A 15,144-nucleotide genomic window follows, 5' to 3' on the forward strand; every position below is an offset into this window, starting at 1 on the left:
TTACTTACAGTATCAGAGGCTTAGTCTATTTTCATCTTGGGAGGGAGCATGACATCACACATCGTGCAGGAGTTATAGGTGAGAGCTACATTCTGGTTTGCAAGCTGAGAGAAAGAGAATGACACTGGGCCTGGCTTGGACTTCTGAAACCTCAAAGCCCATACTCAGTGACACATTTCCTTCAGCAAGGCCATTCTTACTCCAACAATACCATACCTCCTAATCTTTCTAATCCTTTGAAATAGTGCCACTCAGTGGTGACTAAGCATTCAAATATATGAGCCTATCGGGGTCATTCTTATTCAAACCACAGTATTCCATTTTCTGGTCCCATAGTCTCATAGCATATCATAATGCAAAAATGCATTCAGTCCAACTTCAAAAGTCTCCATAATCTACAACAGTCTCAACACTGTTTAAAAGTCCAAAGTTGGAGATCCAAGATGGTGGCACTAGGAGGACACTGTGTCTTAGGAGAAGGACAGCAGTACCAGCACAGAGACCAAGAAACTAAACTCTGGGCACTAAAACAAAATCGACTGTGTTTCCCACGTGAGAGGAAACCCTACAGTGTGGGAATCCACACCCACGGTGTGGGTGTCCACTCTCAGGTCACACAGCTAAAACCCGGAAGAGTTCCTGGGTCCCAGCAGGTTGCCAGCCCAGAGCCATATGCCTGTGTGTCCTAATCACCTTCCCAGGCTGAACTGTGGGCACCAAAACACCAGAGACTCAGATTTCCAGTTGCTAGAAAACTCCACAGGGAAGGAAGCAAATGGGACCAACCTTAGGTCACCCAGTCAATCCCTGGAAAGGGTTCCAGGAACCGGGGGATACACAGCTGCTAGCCCAGAGACCTGCTGTGTGCCCAACTCACTGCCCCAGATAGAACTGGGGGCCCAAGGGCACCAGAGATGGATTTCCCATAAGTTTGGGTATGTTGTGTCTTCTTTTTCATTGAATTCTAGGAAGACTTTAATTTCTTTCTTTATTTCTTTCCTGACCCAACTGTCATTTAGTAGCAAGTTGTTCAGCTTCCATACGTGTGTAGGCTTTTTGAAATGGACAATTTTCTTGATCGATTCGGCTTACCAAAGCTGAATCAAGACCAGATAAATCAATTAAATAGTCCTATATCCCCTAAGGAAATAGAAGCAGTAATCAAAAGTCTCCAATCCAAAAAAAAAAAAAAAAAAAAAGCAGCCCAGGACCAGATGGCTTCAGCGCAGAATTCTTCCAGACCTTCAAAACAGAGCTAATTCCAGTTCTCTTCAAATGATTCCATAAAACAGAAACAGAAGGAACACTACCAAACTCATTCTATGAAGCCACAGTCACCTTGGTACCTAAATCTCACAAAGACCCAATAAAGAAAAGGAATTTCAGGACTATCTCCCTTATGAACATTGACGCAAAAATACTCAACAAAACACTTGCAAACCGAATACAAGAACACATCAAAGATATCATCCACTATGACCAAGTAGGCTTCATCTCAGGTATGCAGGGGTGGTTCAATATATGGAAATCCATCATTGTGATCCACCATATTAACAAACTAAAAGAAAAAAAAACACATGGTAATATCCTTAGATGCTGAAAAAGCATTTGACAAAATTCAACGTCCATTCAAGTTTAAAGTATTGGAGAGATCAGGGATACAAGGCACATATCTAAACATAGTAAAGGCAATATACAACAAGCCTATAGCAAACATCAAACTAAGCGGACAGAAACTTAAATCGATCCCACTGAAATCAGGGACAAGGCAAGGCTGCCCACTCTCTCCATATCTCTTCAATATAGTTCTGGAAGTCCTTGCTAGAGCAATAAGAGAGTTGAAGGAGATCAAGGGGATAGAAATCGGAAAGGAAGAAGTCAAAGTATCACTATTTGCAGATGATATGATAGTATACTTGACTAACCCACAAAATTCTACCAGGGAACTCCTAAAGCTGATAAACACCTTCAGCAAAGTGCCTGGACACAAAATTAACTCAAAAAAATCAATAGCTCTCCTGTATACAAAAGATAAATGGGTTGAGAAAGAAATTAGGGAAACAACACCCTTCACAATAGCCACAAAAGACATAAAGTACCTTGGTGTGACCCTAACCAAGAAAGTCAAAGACTTGTGTGAAAAAAAACTCTAAGTCTCTGAAGAAAGAATTAGAAGAAGATATGAGAATATGGAAAGTTCTTCCATGTTCATGGCTTGGCAGGATTAACATAGTAAAAATTGCCATCTTACCAAAAGCAATCTACAGATTCAATATAATTTTCATCAAATTACCAACACAATTCTTCACAGACATGGAAAGAAAAATTCTCAACTTCATATGGAATAAAAAGAAACCTAGAATCGCTAAAACAATCCTCTACAAAAAAAGATCTTCTGAAGCTATCTCCATCCCTGATCTCAAGCTGTACTGTAGAGCAACAGTAATAAAAACTGCATGATACTGGCATAGAAACAGAATGGTAGATCAATGGAATGAAATAAAAGACCCAGAAATAAACCCACACAGTTACAGACACCTGATTTTTGACAAAGATATCAAAACCATACAATGGAAAAAAGATAGCATCTTCAACAAATGGTGCTGGTCTACCTGGATGTCTACATATAGAAAAATGCAAGTAGATCCATACTTATCACCCGGCACAAAACTAAAGTCCAAGTGGATGAAAGACCTCAACATAAAACCAGACACATTAAATCGGTTGGAAGAAAAAGTGGGGAAGAGCCTAGAACTCATTGGCACAGGAGACAACTTCCTGAACACAACACCAACACCACAGGCTTTAAGAGCAACAATCAATAAATGGGACATCATGAAACTGAAAAGTTTCTGTAAAGCAAAGGACACTGTCATCAGAACAAGATGACAGCCTACAGATTGGGAAAGTTTCTTCACCAACCCTCTATCTGACAGAGGGCTAATATCCAGTATATATGAAGAAGTAAAGAAGCTGAAAAGCAGCAAACCAAGTAATGTAATTTAAAAATATGGGGTACAGAGCTAAACAGAGAATTCTCTGCAGAGGAATATGGAATGGCAGAGAAACACTTAAAGAAATGCTCAACCTCATTAGCCATCAGGGAAATGCAAATCAAAACGACCCTAAGATTTCACCTTACACCCATCAGAATGGCTAAGATAAAAAAAAAACAAAAAACCTCAAGAGACAACACATGCTGGAGAGGTTGTGGAGAAAGGGGAACCCTCCTCTACTGCTGGTGGGAATGTAAACTTGTACAACCACTCTGGAAAGCAATCTGGTGCTTTCTCAGACAACTAGGAATAGCGCTTCCTCAAGATCCAGCTATACCACTCCTAGGTATATATCCAAAATATTCTCACGTACACAATAAGGACATTTGCTCAACCATGTTTGTAGCAGCCTTATTTGTAATAGCCAGAAGCTGGAAACAGCCCAGATGCCCCTCAGTGGAAGAATGGATGCACAAATTGTGGTATATCTACACAATGGAATATTACTCAGCAATAAAAAAAAAAAAAACAACCAAGGAAATCATGAAATTTGCAGGTAAATGGTGGGATCTGGAAAAGATCATCCTGAGTGAGCTATCACAGAAGCAGAAAGATGCACATGGTATATACTCACTCATATAGGCATCAATATAGGATAAACCTACTAAAATCTGTACATCTAAAGAAATTAATCAAGAAGGAGGACTCTTGCTAAAATGCTCAATTCCTATCCAGAAAGGCAAAGAGGCTGGACATCAGAAGGAGAAAAGAGGGAACAAGTCGGGAGCCTGACACAGAAGACCTCTGAAAAGCTCTGCCCCGCAGACTACCAAAGCAGATGCTGAGACTTATGGGCAACCTTTGGGCAGAGTGCAGGGAATCTTAGGAAAGAAGTGGGAAACAGTAAGATCTGGAGAGGACAGGAACTCCACAAGGAGAGCAACAGAACCAAAAAATCTGAGCACAGGCGTCTTTCCTGAGACTGATACTCCAACCAACTAACATGCATGGAGATAACCTAAGACCCTGCACATATGTAGCCCATGGCAGTTCAGTATCCAAGTGGGTTCCATTGTAATAGGAATAGGGACTGTCTCTGACATGAACTGATTGGCCTGCTCTTTAATTACCTCCCCCTGAGGGGGAAGCAGCATTACCAGGCCACAGAAGAAGACAATGCTGCTACTCCTGATGAAACATAATTGACTAGCATCAGAAGGAAGGAAAAGAAGACCTCCTCTATCAGTGGACTTGGGGAGGGGTATGGATGCAGATGGTAGAGGAAGGGAGGGATTGGGACGAGAGGAGGGAGGGAACCATAGGGGGGATACAAAGTGAATAAAGTGTAAATTAAAAAAAAGAAAAAAAAATGGGAAACAGAGCTAAACAGAGAATTCTCTGTAGAGGAATATCGAATGGCAGAGAAACACTTAAAGAAATGCTCAACCTCATTAGCCATCAGGGAAACGCAAATCAAAATGACCTGAGATTCCACCTTACACCCATCAGAATGTCTAAGATCAAAAACTCAAGAGACAACACTTGCTGGAGAGGTTGTGGAGGGGGAACCCTCCTCCACTGCTGGTGGGAATGTAAACTTGTATAACCACTGTGGAAAGCAATCTGATGTGCTTTCTTAAACAACTAGGAATAGCGCTTCCTCAAGATCCACTCTTAGGCATATATCCAAAAGATTCTCAAGTACACAATAAGGACATTTGCTCAACCATGTTTGTAGCAGCCTTATTTGTAATAGCCAGAAGCTGGAAACAACCCAGATGTTCCTCAATGGAGGAATGAATACATACATTGTGGTACATCTACACAATGGAATATTACTCAGCAATAAAAAACAAGGAAATCATGAAATTTGCAGGAAATGGTGGGAACTGGAAAGGATCATCCTGAGTGAGCTATCCCAGGAGCAGAAAGACACACACGGTATATACTCACTCATATAGACATATAATATAGGATAAACCTACTAAAATCTGTACATCTAAAGAAACTAATCAAGAGGGTGGACTCTGACTAAAATGCTCAATCCCCATCCCGAAAGGCAAAGAGGATGGACATCAGAAAAAGAAAACAGGAAACAAGTTCGGAGCCTGCCACAGAGGGCCTCTGAAAGGCTCTGCCCTGCAGACTATCAAAGCAGATGCTGAGACTTATGGCTAACTGTTGGGCAGATTGCATGGAAATCTTATGAAAGAAGTGGGAAATAGTAGGATCTGGAGAGGACAGGAGCTCCACAAGGAGAGCAACAGAACCAAAAAATCTGAGCACAGGTGTCTTTTCTGAGACTAATACTCCAACCAACTACTACTATGCATGGAGATAACCTAGAACCCTTGCACAGATGTAGCCCATGGCAGTTCAGTGTCCAAGTGGGTTCCATAGTAATGGGAAGAGGGACTGCCTCTGACATGAACTGATTGGCCTGCTCTTTGATCACCTCCCCTGAGAGGGGAGCAGCCTTACCAGGCCACAGAAGATGACAATGCAGCCACTCCTGATGAGATCTGAGAGACTAGGATCAGAAGGAAGGAGAGGAAGACCTCCCCTATCAGAGTACTTAGGGAGGGGCATGCGTGAAGAACGGGGAGGGAAGGTGGGATTGGAAGGGGAGGATGGAGGGGTTTATGGGGGTATACAAATGAATAAAGTGTAATTAATAAAAATTAAATAATAAAATAAAAAAACGTGATATCACATGAATGATATCCAATATCAGCTATATTTCTAATCCATTCATCTCTTGATGCTGATCTTGCCTCTAAGGACCTCATCATATTTTTGCATTCAGCATTAGCATTTTCAAAAGCCAAAGATTTGATCAGTGCTTTCCTAGCTTCTGGATCTGATAACTTTCTATTTACAACTGAAGTCAATTTTTGTAAAAAGTCAGTGAATGTTTCTTTTGGACCTTGCATAATCTGAATAAATGGTTCAAGTCTTCTTTCCTTTTTCTTCAACCTAGTTCCAAGTATTTAGAGGTGCTGTGAGTCATAATCACAAGGTTGCCTTGTCAAATACAACTTGCATCTGTATCTAAGCATATGGGCCTAAACCTAGAAACTGATCCTAGGAGATATTGATACCGCTGGCCCTATTTATTTGTTCTATCTCCTTAGTTTTTTCTCTCCACCATGATTACCTTTGTAACTGAGGACCATGTTCTCATGTTTCTTTTATCATATCTTTCCTGTCTTGGGGGATTATTCCGTTTTGAATCACTCACGAATTTAATATCTACCTCAGAAATGGTGAATTCACACTGTATAAGGTAACTTTAAAAAAAATTTTTTAAAATCCAAAACATCTATGGAGTGCCACCAAATTTCTTCCTAATCTTGGGGATGGCCACTGTACGCTGGCACTTGTACAGTAAGTGAATAAGCTAAGGTTGGTTTTCTAACAAACGTTGGCTGGCTTTCATGATTTTCCTTATATGCTGGTGTCACAGAAGACTCTGTCTCTATCTTAGTGTCTTTGTTCTCTTTCTGGGGGCAGTGATATTTTCAGACAGGGGTTCTCTGTGAAGTCTTGGCTGTCCTGGACTTGCTTTGCAGACTGGGCTGGCCTCAAACTCAAAGCGATCCACCTGCCTCTGCCTCCATTAGTGCTGGGATTAAAGGCATGTGCCAGCACACCATTAAAGATATGATCAGCACACTCTTGATCTTCTGCCTGTATCTTTTTTTTTCTTTTGTGAAAAATTAAATTAAATTAAATTTTTATTTTCTCATATTAATTACAGTTTATTCACTTTGTATCCCAGCTGCAGTCCCCTTCTTCATTCCCTCCCAATCCCACATTCCCTCCCTGTTCTTCTCCCATGCTCCTCTCTAAGTCCACTGATAAAGGAGGTCCTCCTCCCCTTCCATCTGACCCTAACATATCAGGTTTCATCAGGACTGGCTTCATTGTCTTCCTATGTGGCCTGGTAAGGCTGCTCTCCCCTCGGGAGGGTGGTCAAAGAGGTAGCCACTTAGTTCATGTCAGAGACAGTTCCTACTCCCCTACTAGGGTACCTACTTGCAGACTGAACTGCCATGGGCTACATCTGAGCAAGGATTCCAGGTTATCTCCATGAACAGTCCTTGGTTGGAGTATCATTCTTAGCAAAGACCTCTGTACCCAGATATATTGATTCTGTTGTTCTCCTTGTGAAGCTCCTGTCCTCTCCAGGTCTTACTATCTTTCCCCTTCTTTCATAATATTCCTTACACTCTGCCTAAAGTTTGGTTATGAGTCTCAGCATCTGCTTTTATACACTGCTGGGTAGAGTCTTTCAGAACCCTCTGTGGTAGGCTCCTGTCCTGTTGCCTGTTTTCTCATTTTTCCAATATCCATCCCATTTGTCTTCTGAGTGAGGATTGATCATCTTACTTAGGGTCCTCCTTCTTGCTTAGCTTCTTTAGGAGTACAGGTTTTAGTATGTTTATCTTATATTATATGTCTAGTATCCACTTATAAGTGAGTATATACCATATATGTCTTTCTGCTTCTAGGATACGTCACTCAGGATGATCTTTTCTGATCCCACCATCTGCCTGCAAATTTCATGATTTCCTTGTTTTTACTTGCTGAGTAGTGTAAATGCACCACACTTTTTGTGTCCTTCCTCCATGGAGGGACATCTGGGTTGTTTCCAAGTTCTGGCTATTACGAATAAAGCTGCTACAAAAATGGTTGAACAAACATCCTTGTTGTGTATTTGAGCATCTTTTGGATATATGCCTAGGAGTGGTATAGCTGGATCTCAAGGAAGCATTATTCCTAATTGTCTGAGAAAGCACCAGATTGATTTCCAAAGTGGTTGCACAAGTTTGCATTCCCACCAGCAATGGAGAAGGGTTCCCCTCTTCCACTTCCTCTCCAGCATATAATGTCACTTGAGTTTTTGATCTTAGCTATTCTGATCAGTGTAAGGTGAAATATCAGGGGTGTCTTGATTTGCATTTCCCTGATGACTAAGGATGTTTAGCATTTTTCTAAGTGTTTCTCTGCCGTTCTATATTCCTCTACAGAAAATTCTCTATTTAGCTCTGTACCCCATTTTTCATTGGATTATTTGATTTGTTGCTTTTTAACTTCTTTACTGCTTTAAATATTCTAGATATTAGCCCTCTGTCAGACATGGGGTTGGTGAAGATCCTTTCCCAGTCTGTAAGCTATCGCTTTGTTCTGACGTTCTGTCTCTATCTTTAAGTTATATAAGATGGCATTCTATTGTGTCCAAAAGCCCTGTTTTTTTTTTTCACCCTTATGTCTTAATCCTTTTAATGTTGTTTTAGTCTCTCTTTAAGGACTTTCCAAGCATCTTACCAAGAGTGGCTACTTTTCAGCTATTTGAAGTCTTCATGTGTTTGTACACAATCTTACAGGCTAATTCTCACAGTCTTGGAGGAAGTTATAGGATATTCCGAAATCCACGACAACACTTAACATCCAGTTAAGAAGGGAGAAGGGAAGGAATAAAAAAACCAAACAGATTCGGGTAAAGAGTTCCAATGATAAGTGACTGCTTTAGAGAAGTTATGTAAGGTCCTGACAGAGTGAGTAAATTTTAAAATTATTGTTCATTATATAAATCATTTATTAGTTAATTTTTACTGTTGGGTTTTTAGTTATTCGTTGCCGTGTATTTTCAATATCATAGTACATCCCTCCCTTTCTTGATAGGATAGATGTTCCATATTGTCAGCGGATGCCTTAAATCCCGGGTATCCCTGAAGGCAGTATGTTGTATGCTTTCCCTATTCTTACGCACTAATGATAAAGTTTATTTCAGAAACCATGCCTAGAGCTCAGCAGTAATAATAGTAAAATAGAACGATGATGATACACAATCAAGCTTGGTGTTCAACAATAGAGGAATTTGTTTAAAATGTGGTGTATGTGGAGTCTGCCCAGCCCCAATTTATATAGTTACAGCACAATCTACACCATCTAAGGCTCAAGGAAAATCATAGAGGATGGGATGGAAAGACTGTAAAAAACCAGAGGACCAGGATACAGGTTGCTAGGATAGTGTCCCCCAGGCATGATAGGGAAACTGCACCTATGGAATCTCAACAATACAACTGCTGAAACAAAATCTGCACAATAACAACACTAACGGACATTCTAGCCTGGATGGGGGAAGTTTCACAAGGTCCCATCCTTAGATGAAGAACTATAGGCAACTAGTGGCTGCTGAGAGAGAGAGAGAGAGAGAGAGAGAGAGAGAGAGAGAGAGAATACATCAGTCTTCTCTATGAACCATCTCCCTATTAGATTATCTAGTCCCAAGTGGTCAGCCCTAAACACACGAGTATGTATGTATGTAGGTAGGTACACATTGAAACATTTTCCCAGTCATTAGGAGGAATGTGGCCATGTGTTTTGAAGGAATTGTTTTGTCATCTAAGTGAATTAAATCAGTCTCAGAAAGACAAGTATGTACTTTCTTTCACTTGTAGTTCTTAGATTTTATAAAGATCCATAACATCATGTATATAAATGTATGGCACAAAAGTAAAAGCCATAGGAATAAAGGGACTAACAGGATGAGGAAGGGTTTAAAAGGAGGACTATAGAGGGAGTATGATGAGGGATATGCCTAACATATTGCATAATTGTATGAAAATATCTTTATGTAGCATGGTAAAGTGTATGATGAATACACACAATGAAATTAAAATACTACTAATAAAGAAATTTGAATGTGTCCTCTCTTAAAATACTTTATTGGGCTATATTCTCCCTCCATTTCTTAGTGGTAATGGGAAATGGTGCAGCCAATGACTGTGTAAGCAGATGACATGACAGTGGGGGCATTGTGACACAGCATAGGCTAGTACACCAAGATTACTTGAACACCTGAACAGTTGAACAGAAATGTGGTACTGTCCCAATTGATTTGATAGCCAAGGTAATTGCTTAAATCTTTAAGTAGGATTGGGTGTGAGCAGTGGAATGGGTAGTACAGATATTATTAGATGGAGTGATAGTTTATGTGTTGAGCAGGACGAAACAAAATATTTCATCATACTGATCTGAATGGTGCGCAGTTGAAAACTTGTGAGTTATTTTCAGACTTTCTCATCAAATGGTTTCACACTGTGGTTTCCTCCAAGTGACTGAAACCATGGGAAATCAAACAGTGGATATTTTGCTCTGATTGAAGTTAGCAACCCTATCATAAAAGAATTTGTCATGGCTGCTTCTTTCAGAAGCATTATGGAAATAGTTTTGTAAATTTCAAACAGTTTGGTACTGTCCTTTTATATTATTGTATCATATTCTTAATTTATTCTTGTCATAGAGATTGGTATAGACTATTTCTTTATAAGTCAAAGTATTTATTTACGTGTATGAGTGTTTTGCCTGCATGTATATGCACTACATGTGTGTCTGGTTTTTCCAGAGGTCAGAGAAGGGTGTTGAATCCTCTGGAACTGGGAGTAAAGATGGTTTCAAACTACAATGTGGGGTCTGAGAACCAAAGCCAGGTCTTCTGCAAGAGCAGAAAGTGCGATCTCTGAGCCATCTCTCCAGTCCTTATTTTTTTTTTTTTTTTGTTGGTTTTTCAAGACACTGTTTGTCTGTGTAGCCTTAGCTGTCCTGGACTGGCTTTGTAGACCAGGCTTGCCTTGAACTCACCACGATTGGCCTGTTTCTGTCTCCTGAGTGCTGGGATTAAAGGCATGCACGATCATGTGCCCTTACTTCCAGTCATGATGAGACCTGATAGGCTAGGATGAGATGGAAGGGGAGGAGGACCACCCTTATCATTGGACTGGGGGAGGGGAATAGGAGAAGAGGGAGGGGGCGGGACTGGGAGGGGATGGGGAGGAGGCTGCAGCTGGAATACAAAGTGAATAAATTAATTAGTAAAAGATAAAAATTTTAAAAAAGTAATAAAAAATAAAGAAAAAAGGGGGTTTGAAGGAGAGTATTTCATCTTTAGAGCCCCTCTCACTTTCTTTTTCTTAATAAATCTGTGTTTGCTTTGATCGACACAATATTTGAAGGACTTCTGTGATGGCTAGTTTTCTGTCAATTTTACACAAATTAGAAAGATCAGAGAGGAGGGAGCCTCAATTGATGCCTCCTTAAAATGGGGCTTTAGACAATACATGGGGCATTTTGTTGATTGGTGATTGATGGGGGATGGCCCAGCCCACTGTGGGTGGTACCACCCTGGGTTGGAAGTCCTGGGCCTGGAACTCCTGCACAGATGTAGTCTATGGCAGGTCAGTGTCCAAGTGGGTTACATAGTAATGGGAAGTGGGACTGCCTCTGACATAAACTGATTGGCCTGCTCTTTGATCACCTCCCCCTGAGGGGGAAGCAGCCTTACCAGGCCACAGAGGATGACAATGCAGCCACTCCTGATGAAACCTGATAGACTAAGATCAGAAGGAAGGAGAGGAGGACCTCCCCTATCAGTGGACTTGGGGAGGGGCATGCGTGAAGAAGGGGGATGGAGGGTGGGGCTGGGAGAGGAGAAGGAAGGAAACTACGGGGGGGGGATACAAAGTGAATAAACTGTAATTAATAAAAATAAAAATAAATTAAAAAAAAGAAAACAGGCTAAGAGCCTGGTGCAGTGGTGGTGCACACCTATAATCCCAACACTCAATGGGGCAGATGCAGGCTGATATTTATGAATTCGTGGCCAGCCTGGTCTACAAAGAGAATCTAGGATAACCAAGGCTACACAGAGAAACCGTGTCTCAATAAACAAAACAAAAGCAAAACAAAACAAAAAAATGTAGGTTGAGCAAGCCATGTAGAGCAAGCCATTAAGTAGCATCCCTCCATGGCCTCTGCATCAACTTCTGTCTCCAGGTTACTGTCCTGACTTCCTTTGATGATGACTGTTATGTGAAACTGTAAGCCAAGTACACCTTTTCCTTTCCCAAGTTTCTTTTGGTCACTAGAAAACTTCTTTTGCAGTTTCTAGATTTAAGCTTTACATATTAAAACATTTAAAGTAATATTTAAAAAATTAAAATATATGCACAATGAATAATTTTCAGGGGGGAAAAAACCTTTCATTTTATTTTTTCAGTACTGGGGATGGATCCTAAGACCTCTTGAATGCTATGCACACACTGTATCACCTAACAACATCTTTTACACTTGCAAAAATATTTTTATAACCTAATATTACACACACACTATATATATATATATATATATATATATATATATATATATATATATATGTGTGTGTGTGTGTGTGTGTATACATATAGATAAATGTTTGTGCCTATATCTATGCAGATATATATCTGATCTGTCTATATTTATTGGATTAACCAGTCCACTATCTGCATTGCCACATTAGTTTTGTTTTTATGTTTTCTTTTTCTTTTTTAAGACAGAGTTTCTTTCTGTAACCCTGCTTGTCTTAAAATTGGCTCTCTAGACCAGAGGTAGGCCATGAAGTCACGGAGGTCTTCCTGCTTCTTCCTCTTGGGTGTGGCAATTAAAAGTATGTGCCAGCACACCCAGAACCATATTATTTTAAAATGAAGGCTGACTGTATCTCTTGAAATTTTGAACCCCAATGCTTTCAAACTTTTGAAGTCATTCACATGTTTGCATGGTACATTTTATTGAAGATGTATGTGTTAGTTACTTTTATGATTAGTGTGGTAAAAATAAGCTAGCAAAAACATCTTAATAAGTGTGGAAAGGATTATTTTGCCTTACAGTTGAAGAGACTTTGCAATGTGGTAGTAAAGGCTTGGCAGAGAGAGATAATTGCTGCTGCTCTAATCACTTTCTCCATGCTATTTAGCCCAGGACTGTAACAATGGAATGGTGTTGCTCACATTTGGGTAGATTTTCAGCCTCAGTTAACCTAGTCTAGAAATTCCTTCTCACACGTGCCCAGAGCGTGGTTCTCTGGGTGACTCTGGTCACAATATTAACAATCATAACGGTATCTCCTTTAAAAAAAAAAAAACTTTTTTATTTTTTTAAAGTATGTTTTTAAAGATTTATTTATTTATTTATTTATTTATTTATTTATTTATTTATTTATTATTTATACAGTGTTCTGCCTGCATGTGTGCCTGCAGGTCAGAAGAGGGCACCAGATCTCATTATAGATGATTGTAAGCCACCATGTGGTTGCTGGGAATTGAACTCAGGAACTTTGGTAGGACAGCCAGTGCTCTTAACCTCTGAGCCATCTCTCCAGCCCCCCAAATTTTTAGATTTATTATTTATACACTATACTGCCTGACTGCCTGCTCACATGTCTGCACACCAGAAGAGGGTAGCAGATCTCATTATAGATGGTTATGAGCCACCATGTGGTTGCTGGGAATTGAACTCAGTACCTTTGGAAGAACAGCCAGTGTCCTTAACCTCTGAGCCATTTCTCCATCCCAATGGTATCTCCTACAGTCATTCTTGTCCCCCATACTTTTAATATGGTCATGCCAAATGCAGATGGGGCTCACATATGATCCATTTTTTGTGTTATCAATGTTCATTGTTAGAAGATACATTCACTGAACACAAACAGCGTAGCTGATGCTTCAGTGCTTCAAAGCCATTGTATGAAGCCACTATACTGAGGCAGGAATTAAGGAATAGCTCCCACATATCAGAGGTAGATCCTCTCCTTGTTGAAAGATCACATATTTTCTTCCATTGCAAAACATGCCCAAGGTTTGCTCTTGCATGAATGTAGAACATATTCTCTTCTTTCCTTTAGAAATTCCTATATGTGACCAATGAATACATTGGTCACATAAATTAACCAATTTAACTCGTAAAGAATGTGTACCAGTTTTTAACTTCTATTTACCAATTTTGATACCCCATCCCCACCTACCATTACTATATCTTGAAAAGATTCTAGCTTGAACAAGAATTGCAATAATAACTCAACAAATATCTCTGAGTCCATGACCTAAGTTCACTGTGCATTTTGTCACAGTCGCTTCTCCTGCTTTATTCATAAATGCATGCAGATACATGCATGTGACTACTGTATAGTATATGTGTATCTGAACATGTATATGCCTCTGTGTAATATATGTGGGAAACAGTACATTAGTACTTACATATAGTTTTTTAATGAATTATTTATAAGTTAAGGGGAATTGTGATCTCTCATCATGGCTAGGGTTAAGAAGAGGTGAAATGGGCAAAAAATAGTTTTAAAACTATTTATTTATTTTGTATGTATCCACACGTGTCTATACACATGCACATGCACATGCACATACCTTATTCCATGCATGGAGGTCAGAAGACAACTTGTTGAAAGTTGATTTTCTCCTTCCTCAATGTGGCTCCCTGGGATCAAACTTAGGTCACCACGCTTGGTAGCAATCACCTTTTACTAGTTGAGCCATCTCACATATTAAAGTGGGAATCAAAAAAAGAGTCAGTTTCCAAGATAAATGATATAGTCTAGTTTTTTTTTTATTTCAGTGATAAAGCAAAGAGCCCATGACAATCAAAACATAAAAAAAATAATTTAAGCAACATAAGCTATTGCTTGTTGTTATGATCCTGCATCACCTGTACAATGTGAAGAGTGAAATTTACATTCATAAATGGCAGTAAAGATTCCAGGTTGCCATCCTAATGGGAGGGCATTTAACAGCCTTTTCTATGTGTGGAAGCAGTGTATCCGGCACATTTCCTCCTTGGCCTCACAGGCCCATGTGGCTCTGCCCTCGTAGTCCATCATACATCTCCCAGGAACACAGAGATTCTCTCGAAGATCACAGTGCAGTGATGACAGGGAGAAGGGGAGACAGGATGCACAGCCAGCATGCAGATTTACACTTCTTCAATTGGGGCGCTGATGTCTTTACTGTCATGTCTCACCATTCAGGATTCCACGAAGATCAGTCAGTCATCAAGACTCTTTGTTCTCCATAATCCTTGAAAGCTAATTTTTTATGTTTGTCTTTGTGTCACTGCTTTTAAAAAACAGTGGTAAAGCATTTTTTTATCTTTTATTATTATTATTATTTTTTTGCAGTGACATTTTCTTAAACACTCATGCATATAATGTGTTTGGATCCAATCTACCTTCCTTTCCCTTCTGTTCAATCACCCCTCACTCCCTACTTTTCTTTCTCTGGTTCCATATCCATGTACATACATGCAGAAAAAAAAA

The sequence above is a fragment of the Psammomys obesus genome, unplaced genomic scaffold, assembly GCF_907164565.1.
Source record: "Psammomys obesus unplaced genomic scaffold, mPsaObe1.curated_primary_1811, whole genome shotgun sequence".
Taxonomy (NCBI): Eukaryota; Metazoa; Chordata; class Mammalia; order Rodentia; family Muridae; genus Psammomys; species Psammomys obesus.